This window comes from Pinus tabuliformis, chromosome 7 (assembly GCF_031772625.1).
Source record: "Pinus tabuliformis cultivar Carrire ecotype Pingquan chromosome 7, CPIR1, whole genome shotgun sequence".
Taxonomy (NCBI): Eukaryota; Viridiplantae; Streptophyta; class Pinopsida; order Pinales; family Pinaceae; genus Pinus; species Pinus tabuliformis.
In genome coordinates, this window is record NC_142293.1 from 288,018,429 (window position 1) to 288,032,365 (window position 13,937).

A 13,937-nucleotide genomic window follows, 5' to 3' on the forward strand; every position below is an offset into this window, starting at 1 on the left:
ATAGAAGTATTGACAATGATCAATGGGAAGCATGAGTTTATTTTAGTATATTTATTTAATTTGAGAGTTTGTTTTCTCATTTCTGGAACTTTAATTTTTATGTGCAAAGTTAATACATTTTATTTCAATTTTGATTGGTTTTTGCAGGAGATCTATTGGAAAGGATTGTAGAAATTATGATGTTGATTTTCAACTATTCATGAAGTTTTAATCAAAATCACAAGACACGAACCTACTCTACTGCTCTACGGACAAAAATTCATAATCTAGAACAAAAAATTTAGACATGCAATAAGAAATAATGCACATTCAACAAGTATTTTTCCTAGGGAAAGAAAACTGCTAAAAACCCCAATGTCTGCTTGCATTAAATCAGAAGAATAGAGATGTATTACAATTTCTTTGCTCAACTGAGCACACCCTGCAAGTGTATAACCTATCCCTTTTCTCAATGAAAGGCTCTAACCCAGACTTAGTCAAATTTTACCTTTGCTTGAATGACTGACTCTGGCCAACACTTAACCAATTTTCAAGCCCTCGAAGCTCTTATTTCCTTGCGTTGTTCCTTGAGGAATTAAGTCCCTATTAATTAGGAAATTCTCTCAATTGGATTGCGCAATTCCTCTAGGTTTTTCCTCTGACTGCATGCACCACCTGTACACATTGGAATAGTCAAAAACTAATAGTACAATGCCTTAGAATCTCCATCTCAACTAGGTAACTCGAATTTTTTGCATGCATGAACTAATTAGGATGATTGATCAGTTATCTCGATGATTATTGAATGTGGTTGAAGTCACACTTCCACAACTTGACCTTCCACTAGTTCCTCCAACAGTTAAAACTAGTTTAACTTACCATAACTCAATTCAACTTAATTAAATTTCTACAATTGAAATTAACTCAATCTAGGCTCCTAAAATTTAGGAATCATTGCACACAACTGAACTTCATGCAAACTCGGACTAATTGAGTTATACTCCTATTTTTTAGGAATCAACTCAAGTAAACTGAACTTCGAATCATTAACTAGAATTGAGTGTTCTTAAATGAGTGACAAGAGTCATGTCATCTCAGTTAACTCCTCCAAGTTGTCTGATGATGTGGAATAATTTCGAATTTCCTCAATTTGATTAAGAAAAAAATCAAAATTGAGACTTTATTGTTGCATTTTTCAACACTCCCTCTCAGCAAGAAAGGGATATCAACCACCCCTATCTTGCACCTGTGGAATGTACTCCATGCAACACCTCTCACCATTTTTGCTGATACTGCAACATCTGCAACTGAGAAGCATAAAAAAAAATGAATCAACTATGTCTGCAATTGTCTACTGGGGAAATTGTGTTGTTGTTGACTCTGCTACTGAGCCTCCTGCTTTTCTATCAACACTCCTCTGCACTCCTCAGTATTTGATTGACACTAATCCTCCTTCTACTGAATATTGTGGGTTCATGTAGAAAGGTTATGATCCATGAGGAGAACGCCTCAATGGACATTGCCCAAATTTCTGCTACTTTGGGACTAAGGATCTACGTCGCCCCACCTCACTCCTGGAAGTATAGCTGCATGCATGGTGAAATCTGATCTACTCATACTATTGTTGCTACTTCTCTGCTACTGCTTATGCATTGTTGCTTCAACCACCGCAATAATGAGTCTAATCTCCCTAGATTCTGAAGTAATAGCTTCCATAGTGCTTCTCCCTCTAATTTTCGATCTTCCAGTGGGAAATCTAGTTGCTCGTCAATATACCAATATCGATGATCACATCTCCTTTTTGTGTCACTAAACATTGGCTCGTTGATTTTCCCACTAGTAGCCTTCTAGCTCCATTAAGAAGTTTGTGCATAGGGTCTTCTGGATCTACCCTGAACTAGGGCTCCATAACTCTGCCTCCTAACAACTCATTATTTCCTCAATGATCATTGTACATGAGGACTTCAAGGATTGGTTCCAATGTAAATCCTACTATGATACCATGTAGAAATTTCTACAAATCTAGCTTCGGTACCATGTAGAAATTAGGGAGTATATTTGCAATTGCTCATGAAGTTTTAATCAAAATCATAAGACACAAATCTACTCTACTACTCTTCGGACATTAATTCACAATCTAGAGAAAAAAAGTTTAGATATTCAATAAGAAATGACACACATGCAACAAGTATTTTTCCTCAAGAAAACAAAATGCTAAAATCCCCATTGTCTGCTTGTATTAAATCGGAAGAATAAAGATGTATTACAATTGTTTTTCTCGATTGAGCACACCCTGTAAGTGCATAACCTATCTATTTTCTCATTAAAAGGCTCTAACCTAGACTTAGTTAAATTTTGCCTCTGCTTGACTGACTGACTTTGGCCAATGCTTAGCTAATTTTCAACCCCTCCAAGGTCATATTTCCTTGTGTTTTTCCTTGAGGAATTAGGCCCTTATTAATTATGAAATTCCCTCAATTGGATTGAGCAATTCCTCTAGTTTCTTCCTCTGACTGCATGCACCACCTGTACATATTGGAATAGTCTACAATTGATAGTATATTGTCTTAGAGTCTCCATCTCAACTGGGTAACTCAAATTCTATGCATTCATGAGCTAATTTAGAATGATTGATTAGTTATCTAGATTATCACTGAGTATGGTTTAAGTCACACTTCCACAACTTAACCTTCCATTAGTTCCTCCAACAGTTAGAACTAGTTTAACTGACCATAACTCAATTTAACTTAATTAAATTGTTACAATTGAAATTAATTCAACCTAGGCTCCCAAAATTTAGGAATCATTGCACACAATTGAACTTCATGCCCTTAACTTGAATTAACTAAGCTATACTCTTATTTTTTAGGAATCAACTCAAGTAAAATTAACTTCAACTCATTAACTCAAATTGAGTGTTCTTAACTGAGTTACAAGAGTCATGTCACCTTAGTTAACTCCTCCAAGTTGTCTGTTGACGTGGAAATTTGAATTTCCTCAATTTGATTAAGGAAAAAATCAAAATTGAGACTTTATTGTTGCATTTTTCAACAAGGATGAAGCTAAAGAATCTTGAAGCAATGAGATTGCACCAGTAGTAGAGAAAAGGAATATTTCAAGCTCCAAATTTGATGGATCTTAACCACTCCCAACAACTCTCCATTTTTGGTAGATTTTGTAAATTATTAATATCAATCTTGAGAATGAGGAAGGGTTCCTCTTCTTTCCAATTTAGAGGCTCTAAGCACTTTTGTAAGGGGTTTTTAGATGGAGGAGCAGGGGAAATACTTAGATCTGAAGATATTGGGGGTTTTCTTTCCATAATTCTATCTTTGTTAATGGGGTAGAACTAACACTTTTGTAATTCTTCCTTCTAGTAGTAGAGTTTATCATTTTGAGGAGATTGTTGGAGATCCATTTGGGAAAAAAGAGCGAAGGGATCCAGGTTCACCAGTTTTTATTTGAAAACTTTTATTTATAATGCAAATTTCATTGATGTAGTGACAAATCTATGTAAATTACTTCATATTATTCACTTTTGTTAAATATAAATATTCGTCTTATAGATCAACTTTACAATCTATTGGTCTCATGGATCTGTTATTGATTTTTGCTTTGCTCATGTGCATAAATTGAATTTTTGAGTAACTATTTACTCAGAATTTCGTTATCTTAATTTGATTTAATTGTCATTGGCATTAATTGAACTATTTCCTAGTGTTAATGGTTAATCATTCACTATTTTAAATCTCCAAACAAAGCATGTCATGCACTCATTATATCATTTGTTAGAACTCTTTCTATTGTATGATATTCATCACAAAAGGGGCATGTTAAATCCCCATTCATTTAATTACCTTGCTCTCAGTTGGGATTAGATCTACATCTTCCTAATCGAGATAGATTTATTTTTCTGTTACTTGCATCTTAGAGTAGATTTGCATTTAGATTTAATCATGGCATTTTAGAAGTCCTATTACACAAAGGAAAACTATATTGTGGCTTGGATGAGCCCTCAATTCAGCTTGAGGATTGCTTTGTCACAAGCATGCAACAAGTAGGTAAGTTCGAATTCTCTCTTTTTGTTGATTATTAATTAGAAATACCACAAGTCAAGAGGGAGAGAGGGGTAAATGGACCCATTAGAACTAGTCAGAGCCATCATTTAAACATATAAGGGTTTAATTTGGTACTTTGACCAGACGGCCCTCCCAAATGTTGATGAGGTCATTTTTGCCCATCAACGTGGCATTGTTCTCGCTTCTTGCATTGTCAAGCATCTTAACATTGGCTTAAACTTTTTGGTTTAGGAATTCCATTTTTTTCGAACGACTCTTTCGTTTTACTCAATGATTGGGATTTGATTTCACATTGTCAATCAATATACTATACTTATGAGAACAAGATTAGCAATGTAACCATTTGAGCAAACAAGACAATTCCTTCTACTAATGCAAATGTTAGTATGACATTTTACATGAATGTATATCAATAACTATTTTGTTCGGGCTCTATCTTTTGTAATATGTTATGTCGTGTTTTCTTTCTTACAGTCTCATTTCTTACATTGTTTTATTGATTTATCAAATTTGTTAGTTCTATAACTAGTCAAACAATATTTCAAGTTGATTGTGTGGCAGTTTGCGGCTTGGTTAATAATTTTTCGGTGACATTGTTATTAATTAATGGACTTTACAATCACGGTTTTCTTTATTTACATTGTTGACCAATCCAATATTCTTTATTAAAAAAAAATATTTCATGCAAGATTTAAACAAATATCTAAATAAATCATTGTCATACAGAGCTTAAACGAATTTCTAAATCATATAAGCAAGATTATAAGATAACTTATCAAATATGTTGCATCTATACATACATCTGTAATCCAGAATAGTCTAATATGTTTTTTTATTTAACTGTGTCATGAATATTACAATACATAGCCTTTATCATATATTGAATTTCAAAATTGGATGAGCAAATAGCAAAATTTAGTAACGATTACTTTACTAATTAACAAGTGTTTCCGGACATTGACGCTTCTAGTGATTATGTTGCCATAATGGAGATCTGATTGCTCAGTTCATGTTTTGCAAGGGCTCTTCTGCCAACATTCTTACGACATCTAGTTCATCTTTGAGTCGCCTAACTGTTTGCTAAAGTTTCAGTATCTTATCCACTAGCATCAAAATATCTTGATGAAGCATTAAGATGTCTTGGCTCAACATTAATATATCTTTGCTCTATGCATGTATGTCTTCCTCTGTGCTTATGCCATTTCTTAGCTCTTACTAACAAATTAAAAAAATAAAATAAATTATAAAGCAAAACCTGAACACATAATAATTTCAGAACAAATAAAGCAAGTTGATTTCCTATAACTTACTAACAAGTCTAGAACAAAATGAACATTGACAAATTGTTTTAACAGGAAACGGGCCTACATATAATGTGTCAAAGGTGATAAGTCATCTAAATCATGAATTGACATCTAAGTTCTGAAATGACATTTAACTACTATCGATTTTAATGGTATTCATTAACTAGTGATCATCATCAATATGGCTAGTACTAATTTGCCTGATCTTTAATCAGAAAATACTATTGTGAAATATGTTACTTTAAATCATATACATTTTACTTAAATTCCAACTTGACATAGTCCAATTGATACGATTATGTTTCATGATTGATTTGTTTTGCACACTTTATAAATCGATATCGAGATACTATTTTATTAATATCCTAAACCGCATTCTATTTTGATTAACTAAAGCTCTTCTACCAATAAATAGAAGTCTTTTCCATATTTATTCATTTAACCAATGTGTATTCAACACATTTACTATGTAAACTTGCCTTGCTATCAAACAACTTTTACTTTGCAGAAGACGAAGTGATTTCAGATCTTAGATGTCAATTCGTGACTTAGATGCCTTATTGCCTTTGTCGTATTATCCAAATATTAAATGAACTATGTTCACTAAAATAAGTGATTTAGGTAACAATCTATAAATTTGTACGATTTTTGTTATTTTGTGTTAAGCTAAAAACTAGCATTCCAAAACTATTATAAGCTTTCTTACACAATAAAAGCTTTGATTGTAAAATTTGCACTTTAGCATCCTAACAAAACTTTAAGGATCCGGAAAACTTTCAAGATCATTACATTGCCAAAAACCATTTTTCTCTTAACATCACTAGAAAGCTAAGACTGAATAGCACCATCCATCTCCATGTTTCACTTCCATATAGGCACAACATAATAGAAATGATTCACAAACTATTCACTCGAGAAATAGCCTTGGAAATAGATTGAATCTTCCATCGAAGAAACAGAATTGGGTCCATTCGCAAAGCTACCGTTTGGCCTCCAACCTAATGTTTAATCCATAAATTGTACTTCCTCTACATATCCTCCATTTATGGCTACCTTTTCTGATTGGTCACAGGTAGATACAATCTATTGATCATCAACACTAACACTAACAACATCTCTAACTGAAGCTGCTATTTTTAAAAGCACTATGTATTCTTCAATTCACCAATAGAAATCGAAAGAAGTATTTTACAGTATCGATATATATGATTTTCTTGATATGTTTGAAACCAATAATCATTACACAATGCATCAGAGTATATGTTATTAAGCGCTTCAGGGATAACGTAATTGTGTATTGATTTGTTGAATAGATATTAATATGAATGCTAAGCATTAATTAGTTCTTTAATGCTAAGTATGATTTCCAAGTTTTCGCATCTTCGTAAACATTACCATCTTGATAGAGTTTTTTGCATATAACACACTTTTCCTTTGTTACATATTTTAGTACTAAATATTTCCAACATTTTGTATGTTACTTGTTTTTTTTTTGACAAAAACGGTTAGTTTTTATTTGAAAATCGGTGAAACAGCTGCCAAGGGCTTAAACACTGATACTCTATAGATCCTTGTTACAGTCGGCAGGGACAGAAGAATTGGTTTTTGAAAATCCCGCTGAATGATTTACACTGTGATTGCAGATAGGGGATTGAAAGAGGATTGAAGAAGGAGTTACAACTTAGACAAAATTCCTCCTTAATCCTACCTTTTGGGCTTCTAAAAACCAAAGACCAAAGGTAAATCCTAACAAACTGCAGTAATAAATAACAGCATTTACAAAGCATGTCAATCTATATCACTGTGGCTAATGTGTAGAGCAGTGGACTCTTCGGGATTGTCATCGGTGCTGACTTGCTTCAAGCTTGACGAACTTGTTGGAGCTGCGTTTTTCTTTTCTGCTGTTCCTTTTCTACTGTTCCATTTTTTCTGTTGTTCCATTTCTGTTGTTTCATTTTTTCTGTTGTTCCACTACTTTTTCTTAGCTTGCAAATAGGAGACCCATCGCGCCGGAATGTTGGATCAACCCGTGAATCACTGCATTTTCTTTTTGAAATGTCTGGCAAATTGCTATGTTGTGATCCAGAATACCAAGATCGGTAAACAGGCCTTGAGGTGGCCCTCTTGAACTCCCCATCACCTACCCACCGCGCACTTAACAACAGGCAGCTCAAAAGGTTCGAACCCGAAGCTTTGGAGAAGCTGAACCAACGAAATACAGAGGCCCAGACATCTCCAGAATTAAGGAATGTTGCAGTCCGATTCAACCTCATTGACTAACAGGGATCTCCTGCTCTGAAGAGAGGCTAGGTTGGCTGCCTCATCCGCCTGTGAGTTTAACTTTCTCAGCACATGATAGAAGGAGATTTTGTGAAACTTGGGCAACACTAGTCTGATTTTTTTGAGGATGGGGGCTAACTGCACCTGAGAAGGGATCTTTTGAGAGTTCATAGCCTGAATAATTAGTCTGGAGTCTCCAAAGACTGAGATGGAGAGGAGATTCCTCTTAAAAGCCAGATTTAGACCTTGCCACAGAGCTAGAGCCTCCGCTCTGTTGTTTGTTTCATGCCCCAGACCCCAAGCAAAGCGCAACTTAGTTGAGCCACCTGGGCTTAAGATAACTCCACCGCCACCCGCCTTTCCTGGGTTGCCTTTAGAGGCCCCATCGAAGAAAAGGCAGTGGTCATCCAAAGCAGATCTCCATTTGATGAATTCCTGTTCTTCCAGACGAATTTCCCAGTGAGAAGAGGCTTTAGCAGGAGGAATGGGTCTATTCTGATGATTAGGAACAAGCTCTTTTAGCCATTGATCTTCCTCGTTGTCCAGAGTCGTGCCATTTCTTATGGTGGGTTTGGTTTCTAAAGCCTCCCCCAATAGGGCTTTGATCTTAGTGATAATTCTGACCAGGTTGCAACTCTCCTCCCTAAAAATTCTGTTGTTCCTTTCCAGCCACAGTTTCCAGCATGTGAATTTGGGAATCCACATCCAGCCAGTCTTGAGAAGGTTTTTTTTGGAGAGACAGAACGGGGATAACTTGGCCCAGTTTCGAAGAAGGTCCTGAATATTTCCTGGAAGCTCCATATTGTCAGGTCCTAACATCCCCTCCAAACTTCTTGAGCAAACGGGCACAATAAGAACAGGTGGTTAGTCGTTTCTTCATTCGAAACACAAAGAGGGCATCTGGAGGGACCTTCCATTCCACGCTTCCTCAGGTTATCTCCAGTGAGGATACTTTTGTGCGCCATAGTCCAGCGAAAGAAGTCAATTTTGGGGAGAGCGGGAAAAGACCAGATAAATTTCCATTGAGTTGGCTCTAGGGGAATGCTAGGGACAGCCATCAAACTTTTGTAACCTTTTTCTGCTGAGTAAGAGCCTGAAAGAGAACCCCACCCTCTTTTGTGCTTATAAGAGGCCTTTTAAGGGAGATTTTCCTTGGAGCAGATCCATCAATAACCTGGCTTCGCCATCCAGCCAATGAGGGAACTCCCCCAAATTCCAACCATCCCATAGACTTTCTGCATCATTTGTCCAATTGGAGATGTCCCAAAGGGTTTCTAGATTGTTGGCCTGAAGCCAAACTTTGATATTTTCTAGATCTGCCATCTGATTCAAGGGCTGATCTCCAAGAATCGAGTCTTCCCAGATTTTTATTTTTTTCCCATTACTTGGGATCCAATAAAGCTTATGACTGAAATGTTTCATAGCTATGAGACAGAGTTTGAAAACTGGGGATCCTTTGGATATTCTAGGAGGTTGGTCCAAACACCTCAAACGCTGCCCATGAAAATATTTTTTCCACGGAACTCTCTTGCTCCAACTAGGATTCCCAGAGACAATGTTCCAAAGGAGCTTGGAGCCCAGAGCAAGATTTTGGGCTGCCAAATCCCGCATTTGAAGACCTCCTTCCAAGAATGGCTTCTTAATTGTGTCCCAATTTACTAAATGGAGCCTTCTTTCGTTATTTTTCCCTCCCTCCCATAGAAATCTTCTAAGGAGACTGTCCACTTTACTGATAAAGGTTTTAGGAGCTAGAAGAATGGAATTCTGATAAACCGGGAGACTTATGAGAATAGATTTCATTAGGATTACCTTCCCAGCATTATTCAACCATGAGGCTCCCCAAGCTTGTATTCTGAGTTTTAGCTTGTCTAGCAGGGGCATCCAGTGAGCTACCTTAGGGTTTGATTTGAAGATTGGGATCCCAAGATACTTAAATGACTCCCAGGTCAAGGTTATTTCCATTTCTAAAAGCCTTGCTATGTCTGTCAAATCCTTGGTCAAGCAGTTCCAGCCATAGATCATGCTTTTTAGATAATTAATCTTGCTGCCTGAAATCTCCCTTTAAATGTCCAGCTCTTTCTTGAAGGTTCTAGCAGAATTTATGCTAGCTCCTCCTAGTAATAAAGTATCATCAGCAAATTGGGCATGATTTATGTCTTTAACATTTTGAGCCATTCTCAGTCCTGACAGAGTTTGGATCTGTTGACAGTAGTCTAGCTGGAAGCTGAGCACTGAAGCTTGAATGGCGTAAAGAAGTGGGGACAAAGGGAAACCTTGTCTTAGCCCCCTCGAGGCCTAGAAGAATTCCGTTGAACGACCATTAACCAGAGGCACTATCCAAGGGGAGGCAACGTAGGCTTTCACCCAAGTTATGAGAGCTTTTGAGAAGCCAAATTTCCCCATCACAGAGAACAGGAAATCATGTCTCACCCTGTCAAAGGCATTTGTCAAATCTAGCTTAATCACCATGCCTTTCTCTTTTCGGTGACATCTTGAATGAATTTCTTCTTGCACCAGCACAATATTGTCAAGAATCTTTCTCCCTTTTATGAATCCTCCTCGGTTTCAGGGATGATGACCAGCAGAATTTTCTTAAGACGATTGGCTATTATTTTTGTAACCAACTTATAACTTGTATTACACAAAGAGATGGGCTTAAATCTGCTGAAATTGGTGGCACCTTTGTCTTTCAAAATCAATGCAAGGAAGGCCGAGTTGGTGCTGCCTCCAATCTTGGTTCAGGTCGATTTATGGATCATTCTCAGAAGGTCTTTTTTAATTGTAGGCCAGCAAGTCAGATAGAACCTTGCTGTGAACCCGTTAGGGCCTGGGGCTTTATCCGGATCCATGCATTCCTGAGCATTTTTAATCTCATTCATACTGATCAAAGCAGTCAGCATGATATTGTCGGAATCTTGGACATAGTGAGGAATAAGATCAATCGGATAGGCTTGAGAATCAATAGGAGGGTCTTCCGGGGTAGAATAAAGATCTTTGAAGAAGGAGTGGGCTGCTCGCTTTATGCCATCAGAATCTTTAACCACGGTGTTTTGATAGTGGATTTCATTTACTATTTTGAAGTGCTTGCGTGCTTGAGCTTGCTTATGGAAGTAGCTTGTATTTTTGTCTCCGGCCTGTAACCAAAGATTTCTGGACTTCTGTCTCCAGAAGTCTTCTTCATCCCTACTTGCTCTATGGAGATGTTTTTGCAGCTCTACTTCTTTTTTAAGAAGGATTTACGTTACATCGGAATTCTCCATTTTTAATTGGTGGCCTGCTAAGTTGTCATGCATCTCCTTTCTTTTGGTGGTGGGCATTTTCTAACTTTTAGCCCACTCCTTGAGCTCCCTTTTAATTCTCCTCATTTTTTCTTCCCACACAAAGAAATGGGATCCTTGAACTTGTCGGTTCCAGGCCTCGGTGACCACCTCTTGGAATCCTTCTTGATGAATCCAAAGAGAACTGAATCTAAAGGGAATGGGGCCAAGATTTCCATCCAAGGAGAGCTCAAGCAGAATGGGTTTATGGTCAGAGGTGTAGTTCGACAAAATTTTAGAGGAGGCCATTAGACCACAAGTCAATAAGGAGGATTGGATAAGAAAGTTTTCCAAACGAGCAGCAATGTGGCCTGGGCCTAACCTTTTGTTTGACCAGGTGAATTTCCCAGATGTGGGCTTGATATCCTCCAAATCCCAATCTAGAATGAGGTCTTCAACCCATTCTCTAGCTGGGTCCCTGACCAGTGAGCCCCCCTTTTTCTCTTCTGCAGCTAGCGTAACATTCATATCACCTGCAATAATATTATTTTCTGGATTGTGCAAGAAAAGCTAGGACTGGAGTGAGTCCCAACAATTTTTTTTCTCAGAGGGTAAAACCGGAGCATAAAGATTGAACATACTTACTTGGTGGCCAATTCTTTATGGAGCTTAGTGAGTAGCCAATGGGGGCAACATTCTTCGTGAATCAGAGCATATTTGGAGCTGTCCCAAAAGGAGGCAATCCCTCCAGAGGCGCCTCTGGCCCTGACTACTCTCCCTTGGCCTTTATGCCAGAAAACTTTTCTTGCTTGGAGGAGTAGAAGGTCCTCCAGTTTTGTCTCCTGGATGAGAAGGATTTCAGGCGAGTACATCCTCACAATGTCTTTCAGAGCTTCTTCTTTCAACTTGCTGTCTAATCCTCTGCAATTCCAGGAGACGTATTTCATTGTTTACTAGCTTGGGAGGTTGTGGCTCCTTTTGGAGCCTTACCATGCTTGCACCTAGATCTGGTATTCATCATTCCTTTGAGAGTTTTCTGAGAACCTTGGAGAACATCCAGATAAGTTTTCTCCTCTCTCTGTTTCTTCTTGGACTTTCGACCCCTGGCTGACTTGATAGGAGTAACTTGAAAGCTGTCTAAATCTTAGACTCCATCTTCTGAACCTCCCTCAGAATCGGAGCCCAGATTGATGTGCTCCTCATTTTCTTCTTTTTCCCCTTGTTCATCCTCTGATGGAGGAAGAGATGACTTTGCTTCAGCTTCTTTCACTTTCTTCGACGGGTCTTCTGGTTCCTCTTGGATCCCAATGGCATTTGTCTTCTCCCCAGAGGTAGAACCCTCTTTAGGAACTTCTTTGGCTTTTGGTTTGGGCCGGGGCTTCACCAATGGCCCTGAATTTTTCTTCTCAATTAGTTTTTGGACTGCTTTTCCCTTTTTGATTTCTTTCCATCCTTCTTCGTCAACTTTGTCCCTGGTTGGAGCTTTTGGGCAGTTTCTTTGGAAGTGTCCATGTTCATGATAGGTTCTGCATTTAAACGGCAATTGCTCGTAATCCAGTTTTTGATAGTGATGCCATTCTCTGACTGTAAGTTTTACTGCTTCGGGCAGTCCAGCTTCCAAATCGACTTCCACACAGATGCTTGCGCAGGTATATTGGCCCTTGTTATCTGCTTTGTCAATGAAACGGCCGAGACCATTTCCAATCTTCAACAAGGTGTGATAGCTCCAGCAATGGATCGAAAGATTTGGAAGCCGGACCTAGACTGGGACCTCTTTAGGGGAATCGATTGAGGGATCGAAGTCGGGGGTCCACTTATTAAGATATAGACCCTGATTTCCCATAAAATACGGACCGTTTCTGAAAACCAAATCTCGATCTTCTTTGGAGGTGAACTCGAAAATGAAATACCCTCTTCCAATAACATAGCAGATCACATTGTTTTCCAGCTGGGGCCTCCAGTTGTGTTGGATCCAATCATCTGTTGTTTTTGTTGATGGCCAACATCCCATAAGTTGTCCTACCAACCCTCTGTCAGCCAGGGCTAGGGCGATTTTTATCGGTTGGTCTTCTGGCAGGGCGATCTCAGGAATTTCCTCTAGTTTTTTGATGAATTTCGGGACTTCTGGAGTCAAACGTTTCTTCCCTTTCTACAAAAGCAATATTTCTGAAAGCTTCTTCTAAAGAGATAGGTAGGGTGGGAGAAGGCTCCCCACCCCCTAGCGCACTCATGGCGGCGGCTACGCTCCTCTGCGATCACAAAACACTATCGTTGTGCCAGCAACAGCACAGGCCGGAGTAGGGGGCAGAGCCTGATTGCAGGGATGCCGGGAGGGGAGGTTGAGAGCCCAGCAGTAGGGGCTGCCAGGCAGGAGGCTTGCGGAGGGCAGCTGGGGCCGAGGAAGCAGGGGCGCGGGAGCTCCAGATCAGAACGCACGAAAATCTATTTTGTATGTTACATGTTATCATTACAATAATTACATAATAAAATATGTTATAAACACTAATGTTAAACTGCACAAATAACCAGTACAATATGTGATATTAAATTTGATAAACAAAAATTGATATTGTATATTAACTATGAAGCACGGAGAAGTTGATTTTGCAACATTGTAGTCTAGCTTTGAACTTTTCCGCACTCACTCTACACACTCAAACAAAGCTCCACACTCACGCACATGTTCCAAGAAAAAATCTACAGTGTGTTGTGCGGCATTGCAGGAAAGTCATTATTCTTTGAACTTTCATGGAAAGATTTCATTATGTAGAGAGCTTTATGCAAAAAGATTTCATTGTACGAAGAGATTTCATCATACAGAGTTTTGTCCCTACTCCATAAACTTCAAGTTGTGCCACACTTGCTAATAAAATTTGCGGCTTATGGCTATAATCCCTGACTCTATGCTTACAAAGTCACTACAGTAATCTAAGTATACCATCGATCTAACTTTCCTTGATTTTAATCCTTTGTCTTTTCCATTAATTCCATCTCATTCCACAGCTACCAAATTGTTAAGAAAATCAAAGGCGATAATG